Here is a 12,196-nt window from a genome sequence, read left to right as displayed (position 1 = left end):
GCGGGCGCGCATGAGGGCGCACATCAGCAACAGCAACCGAAGGGCGCGCGTGGGCGTGATGGAGACTGCGCGCAATGGCGCGTAGGTGAAGGATGGCGCACTGGCGAGCAGGGGAAGAGATTACCTTCCCCTTGGCGCCCAGATCCGAAGATCGTGGGCGCGCAGGAGATCGTTGGTGCCTAGGCGAGCGCTGGCGCGCATGAAATTATGGGCGCGCATCAGGAAAAGGGCGCGCAGTGGCGCGCTGGCGAGCAGTGGCGCGCTGGCGAGCAGGTGAGCGCTGGCGCGCTATCACACAATCTGTAGCAGGAGGGCGCTGGCGCGCAGGAGAACTACGGCGCGCAGGGGATACCTGGCGCGTAAGGGACTTAGTCACAATGTGAGAAAGTCCCTTGTGCCCCGAAGGAACCGATGCCCGTTTAAAAACAGGGTTCGTAGGCGCCCACAGCGCATCAGCGGCCAGGAACGGCGACAGCAGGTCAGCAGGTCTGGCGGGTGGAAGGGTGGCGTGTCCTTTGTAAGGACGACCTTCCACCGAAGGAGATCGCGAACGATCAGCGGAGAGGTCCAGGGATGTAGCTGGCAGGGTCGGTGAACAACGACGAGGTTCCTCTGCGGCAGACTGCGGGGATGACGAGCCAAAGAGGCGCCTCCTAACACCTTTGTGAGGCGAAGGAAGCCCTCTACGGTGAAGAGGAAGGCGGGCTTTACACCTAATACGCCCTCTGGGGGCCGTGGGGTCAGCAGGCTGACCAGCAGTCCTCCGAAGAGGAGTCTCTGTCAGAGAACTCCCCCGAGGGGAAGAATCACCTGCAGGAGAGACCGTTGGACTTAGTTCCTCCCTCGAAAGATGTTCGGAGGTGGTGATAGGTGATGATGTCTTGTAAATGAAGACAGGTGATTGCAGAAATGGAGAAGTAAAATCCCGAGTCGTAGAATGCATTTATTCCATACAGCAAGGGGTTATGAACAGTGGTGCTCTGCAAGGCGTACAGCTCGTGCCAAGAGAAGCAAGACGACTATCTATGCGCATGCACGGAGTGCTGACAGTGCGACTCATGCGCATGCGTTTGCAACGGACAGAATTTATGAATAGTAAAGGGTACATATATGAAAGATAATATATATAATAATCTACACCTCCCCTCCCCTTTTGCGTTCAAATAGGTATCTTGAACGTACTAAGCAAGTTACATACAATGAACTAAGTAAATAATAGTGTGCAAAGCAAACAACATAAAATGTATAAAATATAAAATTATGCAGCAGTTGCGTAAATGGCCCCAGGGCCTTGTACACTATGTAGGCCTGTTTAATCTTGGAGACCTGCGGGAAGTTGTGGAGGGAATTGATGACTTTTCCATGTCAGAGCTAGGGACCACAGGGAGATCAGAGTTGGGAACTTGATTGGGACTGGGCACTGGATACAAGAAGCGACGGTTCCGACGTAGCACTCCACCACTAGGGAGGCGAATTTCGTACTCGCGTGATCTCGTGCCACCCATGATAATCCCGATCTTGTCCCACCTATGGGATGTTGGGTCCTGGAGACGGACATGTTGGCCCACATTCAGTCTGGGCAGGGGACGGGCGTGGGCGTCGTAGTTGCGTTTCACTTGAGCCGCTCTGGCAGCAGCTCGTCGGTCACAATCATGGGCCCTTTCTTGCCAACATTCCATGAATGACTGAGGATGGGCGGGCACACACGTACGGAGAGGGTGACCATACAGGATCTGGGCAGGAGAGCGACCAGAGTGGTTAGGCATGTTACGTAACTCAAGGAGGCCACGATCAAAAGCCTCACAGTCAATGTTTCCTGAAGGGGCCGTTTTGAGGATCAAGTGCTTGACAGCTTTGACTGCAGCCTCGGCATGTCCATTAGACTGCGGGTAGTGTGGCGATGAAGTTATGTGGTGTACACCCCAACGCTCTGCGAAGTCAGCAAACTCTCTGCTGGTAAACTGGGGTCCTCCATCGGTGCGTAGGCGCAGGGGAACACCTACCTCTCTGAAGTAGCGGCAAAAGTGCCGTATGGTTGAGGAGGCAGTGGTGTCGCCCTTGCAAGGGACGACCACAGGCCAGCCGGAGAGGCGGTCGGCGACAACAAGGAAGGACTTCCCCGCTACCTGGAAGAAATCCGCTGATACCGACTCGAAGGGCCTCGATGGGTGGTCATCGTTGTGAAGAGGTTCCTGCTGTTGGCTTGGGCGTAGGACTTGGCAGGGCTCACAGGCAGCAACGGTGTTAGCAATGTCAGAGTCTATCCCAGGCCAGAAGACAGTTTGTCGAGCTCGACGTTTAGTGGCTTCAACACCTCGGTGGCTGTCGTGGAGTCTGGCGAGTGTGTGGCGACGTAGAGCGGCAGGAACTATTATTCTGGCATCATAGAGCACAAGGGTGCCGTCAGTAGAAAGGGCTTCTCGCAGCTTCCAATACGGTAGCAAAGAAGCATGCAGGTCGTACCGATTCGTGGGAAATCCGGACACAATGCAATCACGAAGGCGGACGTAGTCAGGGTCGGCCTGCGCTGCTGTTGACATGTCCTGTAGAGTTCGGTCGGCGTTGATGATTGTGGCATCTTCTTCCTGGGAGGCTATTACGACGTTGATGACAGACCTGACGAGTGACGTTACTTCAGCACAGCCGATCATATCCTCAGACGTTGGGTAGCTGACAGGTGCGCGCGAGAGTGCATCTGGAATGCATAAAGACTTGCCAGCACGCCACATTGCAGTAAACTGGTATTGTGACATACGTTCCTTCATTCGCTGGAGCCGTGGGTTTTCGATCATGTCCAGCGTGTAGCTGTTGATAATGGGCACTAGTGGACGATGGTCTGTTTGCAGAGTGAAAGATGGCAGTCCTTGGAGGTACAAACGGCATTTTGTGAGAGCCCAAGATACAGCAAGCATCTCCAACTCGATTGTCGCATACCTCGTCTCGGCATCTGCGAGAAAACGGGATCCACACTGGACTACTCGGAGACGTCCGGAACCATGGTCCTGGAGGAGAGCGTAGCCTATTCCGTAGAGACGAGATGCATCAGTCTGGAGAATGGTTGGCAAAGTTGGGTCAAAAGACGCTAGAACTGGAGGGCTTGAAAGTGCTTGCTTCACACGTTTGAAGGCCTGGTCGTGGTCCGGTGTCCAAATAAAAGAGCGCTTAGGGCTCATGAGTGGGCGTAGGGGCTGTGCAGTCAGGGCGATATCTGGAGTGAACTCTGCCAGTTGGTTAACTAACCCCATGAAAGAACGTAAGTCCGTCAAGTTGGAAGGTGTGGGAAAGTCTTGCAGAGCTGTGACTCGTCCTGGATCGGCAGCTATTCCTTCTTCGGAAAGGGTGAATCCACAGAAATTTACTCGGGTCTCCGCTACTACGAACTTATCTCTGTTGAGAGTGATGCCGTTTTTGCAACAGCGAGTGAGTAATTCGTGGATCCTGTGGTAATGTGACAGTAAGTCGTCGTCAAAGATGAGAATGTCATCGACAACCTTGACACATTTCTTCATACCCTGGAGAGCTAGGTCGCCGCGGTAACAGTAGGCGTCGCCGGTGGCAGCGAAGCCCATAGGTCCTCGGCAATGCTGGAAGCGTCCATAAGGAGTAATGAAAGTGGTGAGATGACGGTCCTCCTCCGCTAGCTCCATCTGCCAGTAACCGTGTAGAGCGTCCGCAGTGGTGAAGAATTTGGCTGTGGGATCGACGGCACGGACAGCAGCTATGGGTGTGGGCGAAGGGTGGGCTGGTCTGGAGACTTGAGTGTTCAGCTTGGTGAGATCCACTGTGATGCGAACTCCCTTTGCCTTCGGGACGACAACTAGAGGGTGGCACCATTCCGATGGCTCGTCTCCACAAGGCTTAATGATACCCTGCTGGACCATAGAATCTAGTTCTATCTTGACAGGTTCGCGGAAAGCATAGGGAATCTGCCGTGGGGTGTGAATGGCGAATGGAACAGCGTCCTCTTTAAGGTGAATTTTCATTGGGGGTCCTGCCATCGACCTCAGTGGAGCTGCTTTAAGGTCCTCCTTAGACACAAGCACATCAGGGAAGGTTCTAAGGAAATATTCTCGGCGTGGAGGGGTAGATCCTTACATCGGTTCACGTGGACGACCTGTAGGATGGGCCGTGGAAAGTCTGGCGGTATGATGGCCAACTCCTTGCAGTGTGCGTAGGACAGGAGTGGCATCTGGATACCTTCATGGACTTGGATCATGGCATGACAGGATCGGTTGGCCAAAGACAGAGTGGCCTTAAGGGTACCTAAAGCTGGTGTCATCTGTGATCCATCTGCTGTGAGTGTCACTGAGGTGGCAGAACGTTGTAGCTCGTTCCTGTTGATTTGCAGCAGTTCCAAGTGCTGAGGACCCATCACTGATACGTCAGCTCCTGTGTCTGGAAGCATCATAATCTTGGATGTCTCACCCTTGTAGGTGAGGTCGAGGGAGACGGGTACCGGTGAAGGGCAAGCTGTTGTGGAAAGGGCCTCAACCTTGCGACAATTTGAAGGCCTGCTGGAGGGGGGAGTGGCTTTGGGTGGGCCGCCCTGCTTGGCATTCATCTGCTGTCGGCAACATCTGTCGTAGTGACCCACTCGGCCACAGTGTCTACACGTGGCCTTGTTGGCAGGACACTTTGAAGTCTTCTTCCAGTGTCCCTTGCCGGCACAGTTTCCACATATGCTGTCAGCAGCTGGACACTTTTCTGTAGAGCCGTGCTTTTTTGTGCAGGAAAGGCATGAAGTGTCCCTGTTAAAGTTTGGGAAAGAAGTAGCACCTTTGCTGCCATGTCCTTTGGTTTTTTTGTAAGTGGAGACAGCACACAATTTAGAAGGAGGGGCACGTATAGCAGTGGTGGCTGTCCTTGTGGCCTCATAGGAGCGACATTCATTGACCATGGTGGCCAATGAAGCTGAGGTGTCCAGGGCAATAAGTTTTTGTGTGAGCTCCTCATCTCTGACTCCCATGATGATGATCATCTTAAGCTGAGTTTCCTCACAAACTGCACACTGGCCAGGACAGACGTCGATTTCCTCTGCTACGTGCTTCAGTCTGACGTAAAACTCGCTGAAGCTTTCCCCTTCTCTCTGTTTGCAGGAAAGCAGGTCCCTGCGACGTAAAGCTTCATTTCGCAGGTTCTTGATGTGTTCCTGGAGAACATTTAAGACTTCCTCCACACTCCGATCTGTGTCTGGTGGCACGTTGAGTGTGTGTTCCAGTATTCTTTGAGTCTCCAGGCTGAGGCACATACGAAGTTGTATTAGCTGCTTCCTGGTAGATAAAGTCCCTAGGTCCACCATCACACTGTAGTCATCCCAGCGTCTACGCCATTCCCTAAACACTTGGTATGTGGCATCGGGACGTAAGGGCGGTGGGGTCTGGGCGATGGCTTTCTGTGGGAGTGGGTGCTGGGAACTTGAAGGCACTGACGATTGAGTAGGAAGTTGTTGCGAGTCCGGTGGTGTTGCTTGCTGGTGGCCAGGGTTGACCATGAGTAGCTGCAACAGGGCGGTGAAACGCTGGGCTTCCTCCTCTCTTCTTAGGTTGTCCTCTTGGCGACGTAGTTCTTCCTCGTGGCGACGTTGATCCTCCTCTCTCCGACGTGTAGCCAACTCGGCCTGTCGAGATTCCTCCAGGTACTTGATAAGGAGCCTTAACTCCCCACCTGTAGCTGTTGGAGGCGGTATAGTCAGGTGTGGTGAGAGTAAAGGCAGGGTTTCCATCGTTGAGAAGGCTGGTGGGGTTCGACGGTCTGTTGGTGAGCCTGGGTGTGAAGGCAACTGGCGGTCTTCATTGTCCTGGTCATGTTGCATATCCCCAGACTCGTCTTGATATGAGGTAGTCGACATGACGAAACGTTTTCAGCTGTCACCCATAGTTTAAATGAAAAGATAAAAAGATAAAAGAGACTTTCTACCGTTTTTATTTAAAAAATTACTGTAAGTAGAGTGGCAAATGGCAACGGGGGAGGAGCATGGGAGGGCTCCTGGGAGGTGGGGAGGAGCGACGGGTAGGCTGGGCAGCGGCAATTGGCAGTGCGTTTCCGGTGATGAAAGAGGGTGGATGCACCTCGCTTTCTTGTGATGAGTAGGGGTAAAAGGGGTCTTATATGGGCATGAAGGGCTCGACACACAAGAGAAATATTACCCACTAACATAAAATCACTAACACCACACTGCACTGGCACTGCATGAACGGTTCGCAAACAAAGCACAGACACTGTAAAATCCACTTGTAGTCGAGGGGAAATGGGCAATGGCGGCTCGATGCAAATGCTGGATTCCGGTGTTCCCTTAAAATGCTGAATGGTTTAGTCACTGCGCCATGGTGATAGGTGATGATGTCTTGTAAATGAAGACAGGTGATTGCAGAAATGGAGAAGTAAAATCCCGAGTCGTAGAATGCATTTATTCCATACAGCAAGGGGTTATGAACAGTGGTGCTCTGCAAGGCGTACAGCTCGTGCCAAGAGAAGCAAGACGACTATCTATGCGCATGCACGGAGTGCTGACAGTGCGACTCATGCGCATGCGTTTGCAACGGACAGAATTTATGAATAGTAAAGGGTACATATATGAAAGATAATATATACAATAATCTACAGGAGGGGGGAACTAAGCCTTCAGCTACATCAGCAACATCAGGAGCAGAGGTTTGATACAACTCATCAGAAGCCTCTGCCACAACAACGTCGACGATAGACAGAGGATCGACCTCTGCTAAAGTCGGCGATTGTTTGACAGCTGCTCCCAATTTGATCATGTCAAACAAGGCTTCCTTGGAGGGCGAACCCTCAAGCCCCAAAGAAAGCCCAAAGCTACAACAAATCATGATTAGTTACATTAACATCAGAAATAATTTCCTCCTCCGGGGGAGGAGGAGGAGCTGCCTCGCTATGGGAGGCAACTCCCTCTCCCAAACCCCGAGATCGGTCAACAGAACTGCGGCCTACGCTACCACTCGACAGTTTCTCGGAAGAAACCGATCGAGTGGGAGCTTCGGAGGAGGTTTGGGGCACGGAAGAAGAGCCCTTGGGATTTTCTCCTTTCAAAGAAATCTTCGAAGGAGAAACATCCCGCCTGGACTTCTTCTTCCAGCGCCGGGAAAACCTCTCCCACTGGGAGGTAGACCACTCCCTACACTCACCACATACGTTACTCTTATCACACCGTTGGCCACTACAGTAAGGACACAAGGTGTGTAGGTCCGTTTCGACCCCCGACATATAAGTTCCACAAGGGCGGTCAGGTAAACCGGGACACTTATGCATCGCAGAGGCCAACTTCACAAACACTGTCAAAGAAAAAGCAAACAAAAGATCAGTTAAATGGCTGTCAGAGAAGGCAAGGGTGACAGCGGACACGTCCGTCTAGCACCCGAGCCGAGAGCAAAGTGAGCTCAGCACAGATGTGTGTGAGGGGGGGGAGCAAGCTACCCTCCCTACCCCCCTCCCACCCCCCCGCTAACTAGCGGTGGGGTAGTAAACCCTCGTTAAAATTCTAATGGCTCGTCAGTTCAGCTACGCCGAAAGTAATTACAGTACCCATATTAAATAGCGTGGTTTGTATTTCAGTTACGGAACAAACAAAAATTAACAGCAGTCCAGAATAGGCGAGGAGGAAGAGCGGAAACAACCACTCTCCAACCGAGCCAAAAGTAAAGTGAGCTAAATCACTGGTGTGAGAGTGGGAGTGGTAGAAAGCTACCCCCCCTATCCCCCGCTAACTAGCGGTGTGGGTAGTTAACCCTCTCTAAATTTTAATGGCTCGTCATTTCAGCTTCGCCGAAAGTAATACCCCTAATAAATAGCGTGGTTTGTATTCCAGTTACAGAACACTACTGATTTAAGAATTCACAGCCTGGGGAAGACTGAAAAGGGAAAGTATTTGCAGCCGATGTTTTTCTCATCAACTGCTAAATTACTGAACCCCAAAACTTTTTACAGTATTTAAGGCCTAAGCTTATTGAAAGCAAAAACACAAAATTTTTAATTTGGGAGAGAACATTGATAAAGCCAAGCTTTGAGAGAGAAGGAGAGAAGCCATATAAACATTAGAGTGTTCATAGATATACTGTATTTGATGGTATGGCAAAGGCAGAGGATGTCCTTAACTAAGATTATAATTTTACTCAAAGCTAGTAGGGGTATCCGAATATTTGTCAAACACAAAATGGAATGAAAGCAAAAGATATACAGTTAAGACATTTACCATGCTCTGACCATTTAAAAAAAAAACATTATAGATGTGTCATTAACCCAGGGAGCTCTTGATGAAGTAAGAGATTCTTGAAGCCCAATACATACCCCAAAGAATAATGGAGAAGAGAGGGCAGTATACAAAAGTGCTGTAATAGTTAAGGAAGACCCAAGAAGTAGAAGATTTCTGTTACCTTTGGGACACGTAAGATGGAGAGGCATGGGAAAAAGGTTAGAAGGGGGTGGCCGCACCATTGATAAATAAGAATAGATTGCTTATCGCCCCATCAGAATAGAGATTATAGACTTACAATGGATACATAAGGTTTGTACTACTATACATACCAGAAACACAGTAAGCACTGGCAGGTAAAATGGAGGAGACTGATATAATGTCTATAGAATCTCTAGCAAAAGATACTGATGAGCAGGGATTAACATACAACAAATCAGGAAGAGGCAGAGGAAGAGGAAATATTAAGGATACTCAAGAGTGGAATAAGGAAGATTTAAGATTTTGAGCCATTTGGTCAGGAACTGGGGCTAAAGGAGGCATTCGGCAGCGCAACTTTTCAGTAGCACTAGCATGTAAACTTTCAGGGGTTAGACACAAAATGGAGAAGGGAAGTAAGAACAAATATAGTAGATGGCTATGAAGTGACGCAGCTAGTTAAGCCAAAGGTACACTATAAAGACAGTAAATTATGTATTCATTGCACCACTTAAGTACATCGACATCAATGCCCCTTACCAGGGTGGAATGGAGAGGTGACTATTGGAAATCAAAGCAAATGGTGACTACAAAGGAAGTACAAGATGGTGTGCAATGAAGTGTCCATTCTAATCTTATACAAAATTTAACAAATGGTGTTAGTCAGACATGCGCTCACTCACAAAACCCCTCAAAGCTGAAAAAAGTATTTAACCTAACATCATATTCAAGCTCAATCAGCATTATTGGCAAAAAATCTACTAAAAATTCCTCTAATTGAGACTCATACATAACCTGTCACTTTGAAGAAGGGTCGTGAGAGGGGGATGACTTTTATACTCCTTGTTCCAGCAACTTATTGGCCATTTGGTTTGTTGTAGATGAAAGATTTTATCTGCATCAGGAATCTGAAATAAAGAATTAATTTAGTAACAGATTTAAAATTGTTATCTTCACAATACTATTATCTTAAGGATTCCATATATTTCTAAAATTAATACTACTAATATTAACATTATCATCATTAAATATCAACCGATCAACTAATTTCCAGCCGTGGAGGCATAACAACAATTATAATAGTGCCAAAGTATCCCAACATGTCGTAAGAGGTAACTAAAAGGGACGGGGCGAGGGGACAGGGAATCTCATCTTCTGTATTTTCATTTCCAGAGATACCAAAGAAGAGGAGCTGGTGGGAGAGTGCCTGCTCCCTGTATTCTAATCTTGGGGTGTCTGAATGTGCACGAATGTAGTACGATAGAATATAAGATGTGAGATTGGAAGAGTTTTGAAATAGAAGGATGGATGTATTGGCCTTGTATGAGACAAGATAAAAGGAAAGGTGAAGTGATGTTCAGTGAAATGACTGGTAGTGTGTCCGAGATTGAAAGGGGAAGAGCATGAGAGGTTGTGGCTTTATTGAGTGAAAGAAAGACAGGTTAAGTAGTGGAATGGAAGAAGGTATCATCTAGGTTAATGTGGTTAAGGGTTAGGTTGGGTAGGGAATCATCACCGAGATATGCACCTGGACTTAGTCAGGATCTGGGGATCGTGATAAATTTCGAGAAGTTATCCCTGCTTCCTTCTCAGAGACTGGTATATCTCAGTATGATCATAGATAACGTAAAACAGAGTCTTCCCATCAGACGACAAAGTACAAAGTCTGAGAGAGGTGGCAACACCTCAGACAGGAAAATCTACGGACTCGACAATGATTATGTCTACTAGGCCACCCAACCTCTGATTCATTCAGTTCCAAATGGCCACCTCTGGATCAGATCCCTGCAATGGCAGCTGAAGTCTGTGTGGAACCAACACTCAGACTGCCCAGACACACTAGTTTCTATAACTCAGGAACAATATGCTATCTTTCAACGAATTGAGTTACTCGGGCTGTTATCATACTCTCTATTGATAAGTGAGGTGGCAAGGTTTCCCTCGACTACAGTCAAATACTGTACTAGGTAAACCAGGGTCAATGTCCATGCCACAAATAACACAAGGTTTGTTAATATGGGAACAAATGACAAATTTGGAGATAACTTGTATTTTTCCTTAACCAATAAACCTGGAATTATTAATATAAATTGGTCCATCATCATCTGTCCCCCTAGAAGTCCTTCCTGCAGTCAAAAAGTGACGTAGTTCAAAGCTGTATGAGTAGATAAAGGTGGCTGGGCTACCCACTTATTGGTTAGGCAGGTTGCCACCTCACACTTTTCAGTCTAATAGCTACCTTACAGCTTTGCTGAAAGATAATCCACATTAATAACTTCAGGTTTGTATTAGTGGAGAAAAAAATTATCTCCATATTTGTCATTTTTACACTCATTCTCACTCTCACTACTTCGTTCCTAACCCTATCTAAACTAGATACACCAGCCATACTCCTCAGCAACTCCGATCCATACATTACAGTTGATTCAATCATTTTCTCATACAGAACTCTCTTTACATTCATTCCTAACCATCAATTCTTTACCACTCCCTTCACTTCCCCCATCACTTTACATCCTTCATTCACTCTCTGATGTACATTACTTCCACTCACACCATTTGCATCAACAACAGACCTCAAGTACTTAAATTGATCTACTTCAAGTAACTCCATTCAACCTAGTACCACCCTACCTTATCGAGCATCTAGTAACCTTACTCTTACCCACGTTAACTCTCCACTTCCTTCTCTCGCACAACCTTCCAAATTCTGTTACAAATTAACCCAGCTTCTCCTCTGAGTGTGCAATCAATATAGTATCATCCACAAACAACATCCGATTCACCTCATACTCACGATCTCTCTCGTCTATCAGTTTCAATCCTCGACCAAATACTCAAGCATTCACCTCCCTCACAACTCCATCAACTAACAAATTTGACTACCATGGTGACATCGCACATCCGTGTCTCAGCCCCAATCTCACTGGAAACCACTCACTCACTTCAATCCCACTGGAAACCACTGACTCACTTCATTTCCTATCCTATTATTATTACTAGCCAAGCTACAACCCTAGTTAGAAAAGCAAGATTATGCCCAAGGGCTCCAACAGGGAAAAATAGCCCAGGGAGGAAAGGAAATAAGGAAATATATAAACAGTGAGAAAAATTAACAATAAACTATTTTAAAAACAGTAACAACATAAAAACAGATAGGTCATATATAAACTATAAAAAGATTTATGTTAGCCTGTTCAAAATAAAAACATTTGCTGTAAGTTTGAACTTTTGAAGTTCTACTGATTCGACTACCGACTTGGTCACAACTTAGTCACAGCTGGAATAAAACATCTAGAATACTGTGCAGTACTGAGCCTCAAGATGAAGGCCTGACTATTGGAATTAACTGCATGCCTAGCATTACGAACAGGATGGAACTGTCCAGGAAGATCTGAATGTAAAGGATGCTCAGATTTCTGAAAAATCTTATGCAACAAGCATAATGAACTAATTGAACGATGGCGCCAAAGATTAATATCTAGATCAGGAACAAGAAATTTAATAGACTAAGTTTCTGTCTAACAAATTAAAATGAGAATCAGCAGCTGAACACAAGACAGGAGAAGAATACTCAAAACAAGGTAGAATTAAAAAATTAAAACACTTCTTCAGAATAGATTGATCACCAAAAATCTTAAAACTTTCTCAATAAGGCAATTTTCAATGCAATAGAAGGAGATACAAACCTTATGTGTTTCTCAAAAGTAAATTTGCTGTGAAGAATCACACCTAAAATTTTAAGAGAGTCATAAAAACTTAAATTAATACTACCAATACTGAGATCAG

General features: G+C 47.2%; 1 pseudogene; it reads right to left on the bottom strand.

Moving 5' to 3' along the window:
* Positions 1-12,196, bottom strand: part of LOC137623450 (uncharacterized) — a 107,222-nt pseudogene that overhangs the window by 79,483 nt on the left and 15,543 nt on the right.

This window comes from Palaemon carinicauda, chromosome 30, assembly GCF_036898095.1.
Source record: "Palaemon carinicauda isolate YSFRI2023 chromosome 30, ASM3689809v2, whole genome shotgun sequence".
NCBI lineage: Eukaryota > Metazoa > Arthropoda > Malacostraca > Decapoda > Palaemonidae > Palaemon > Palaemon carinicauda.
Note: the sequence above shows the minus strand (reverse complement) of the source record. Positions and strands in the feature narration are given on the sequence as shown.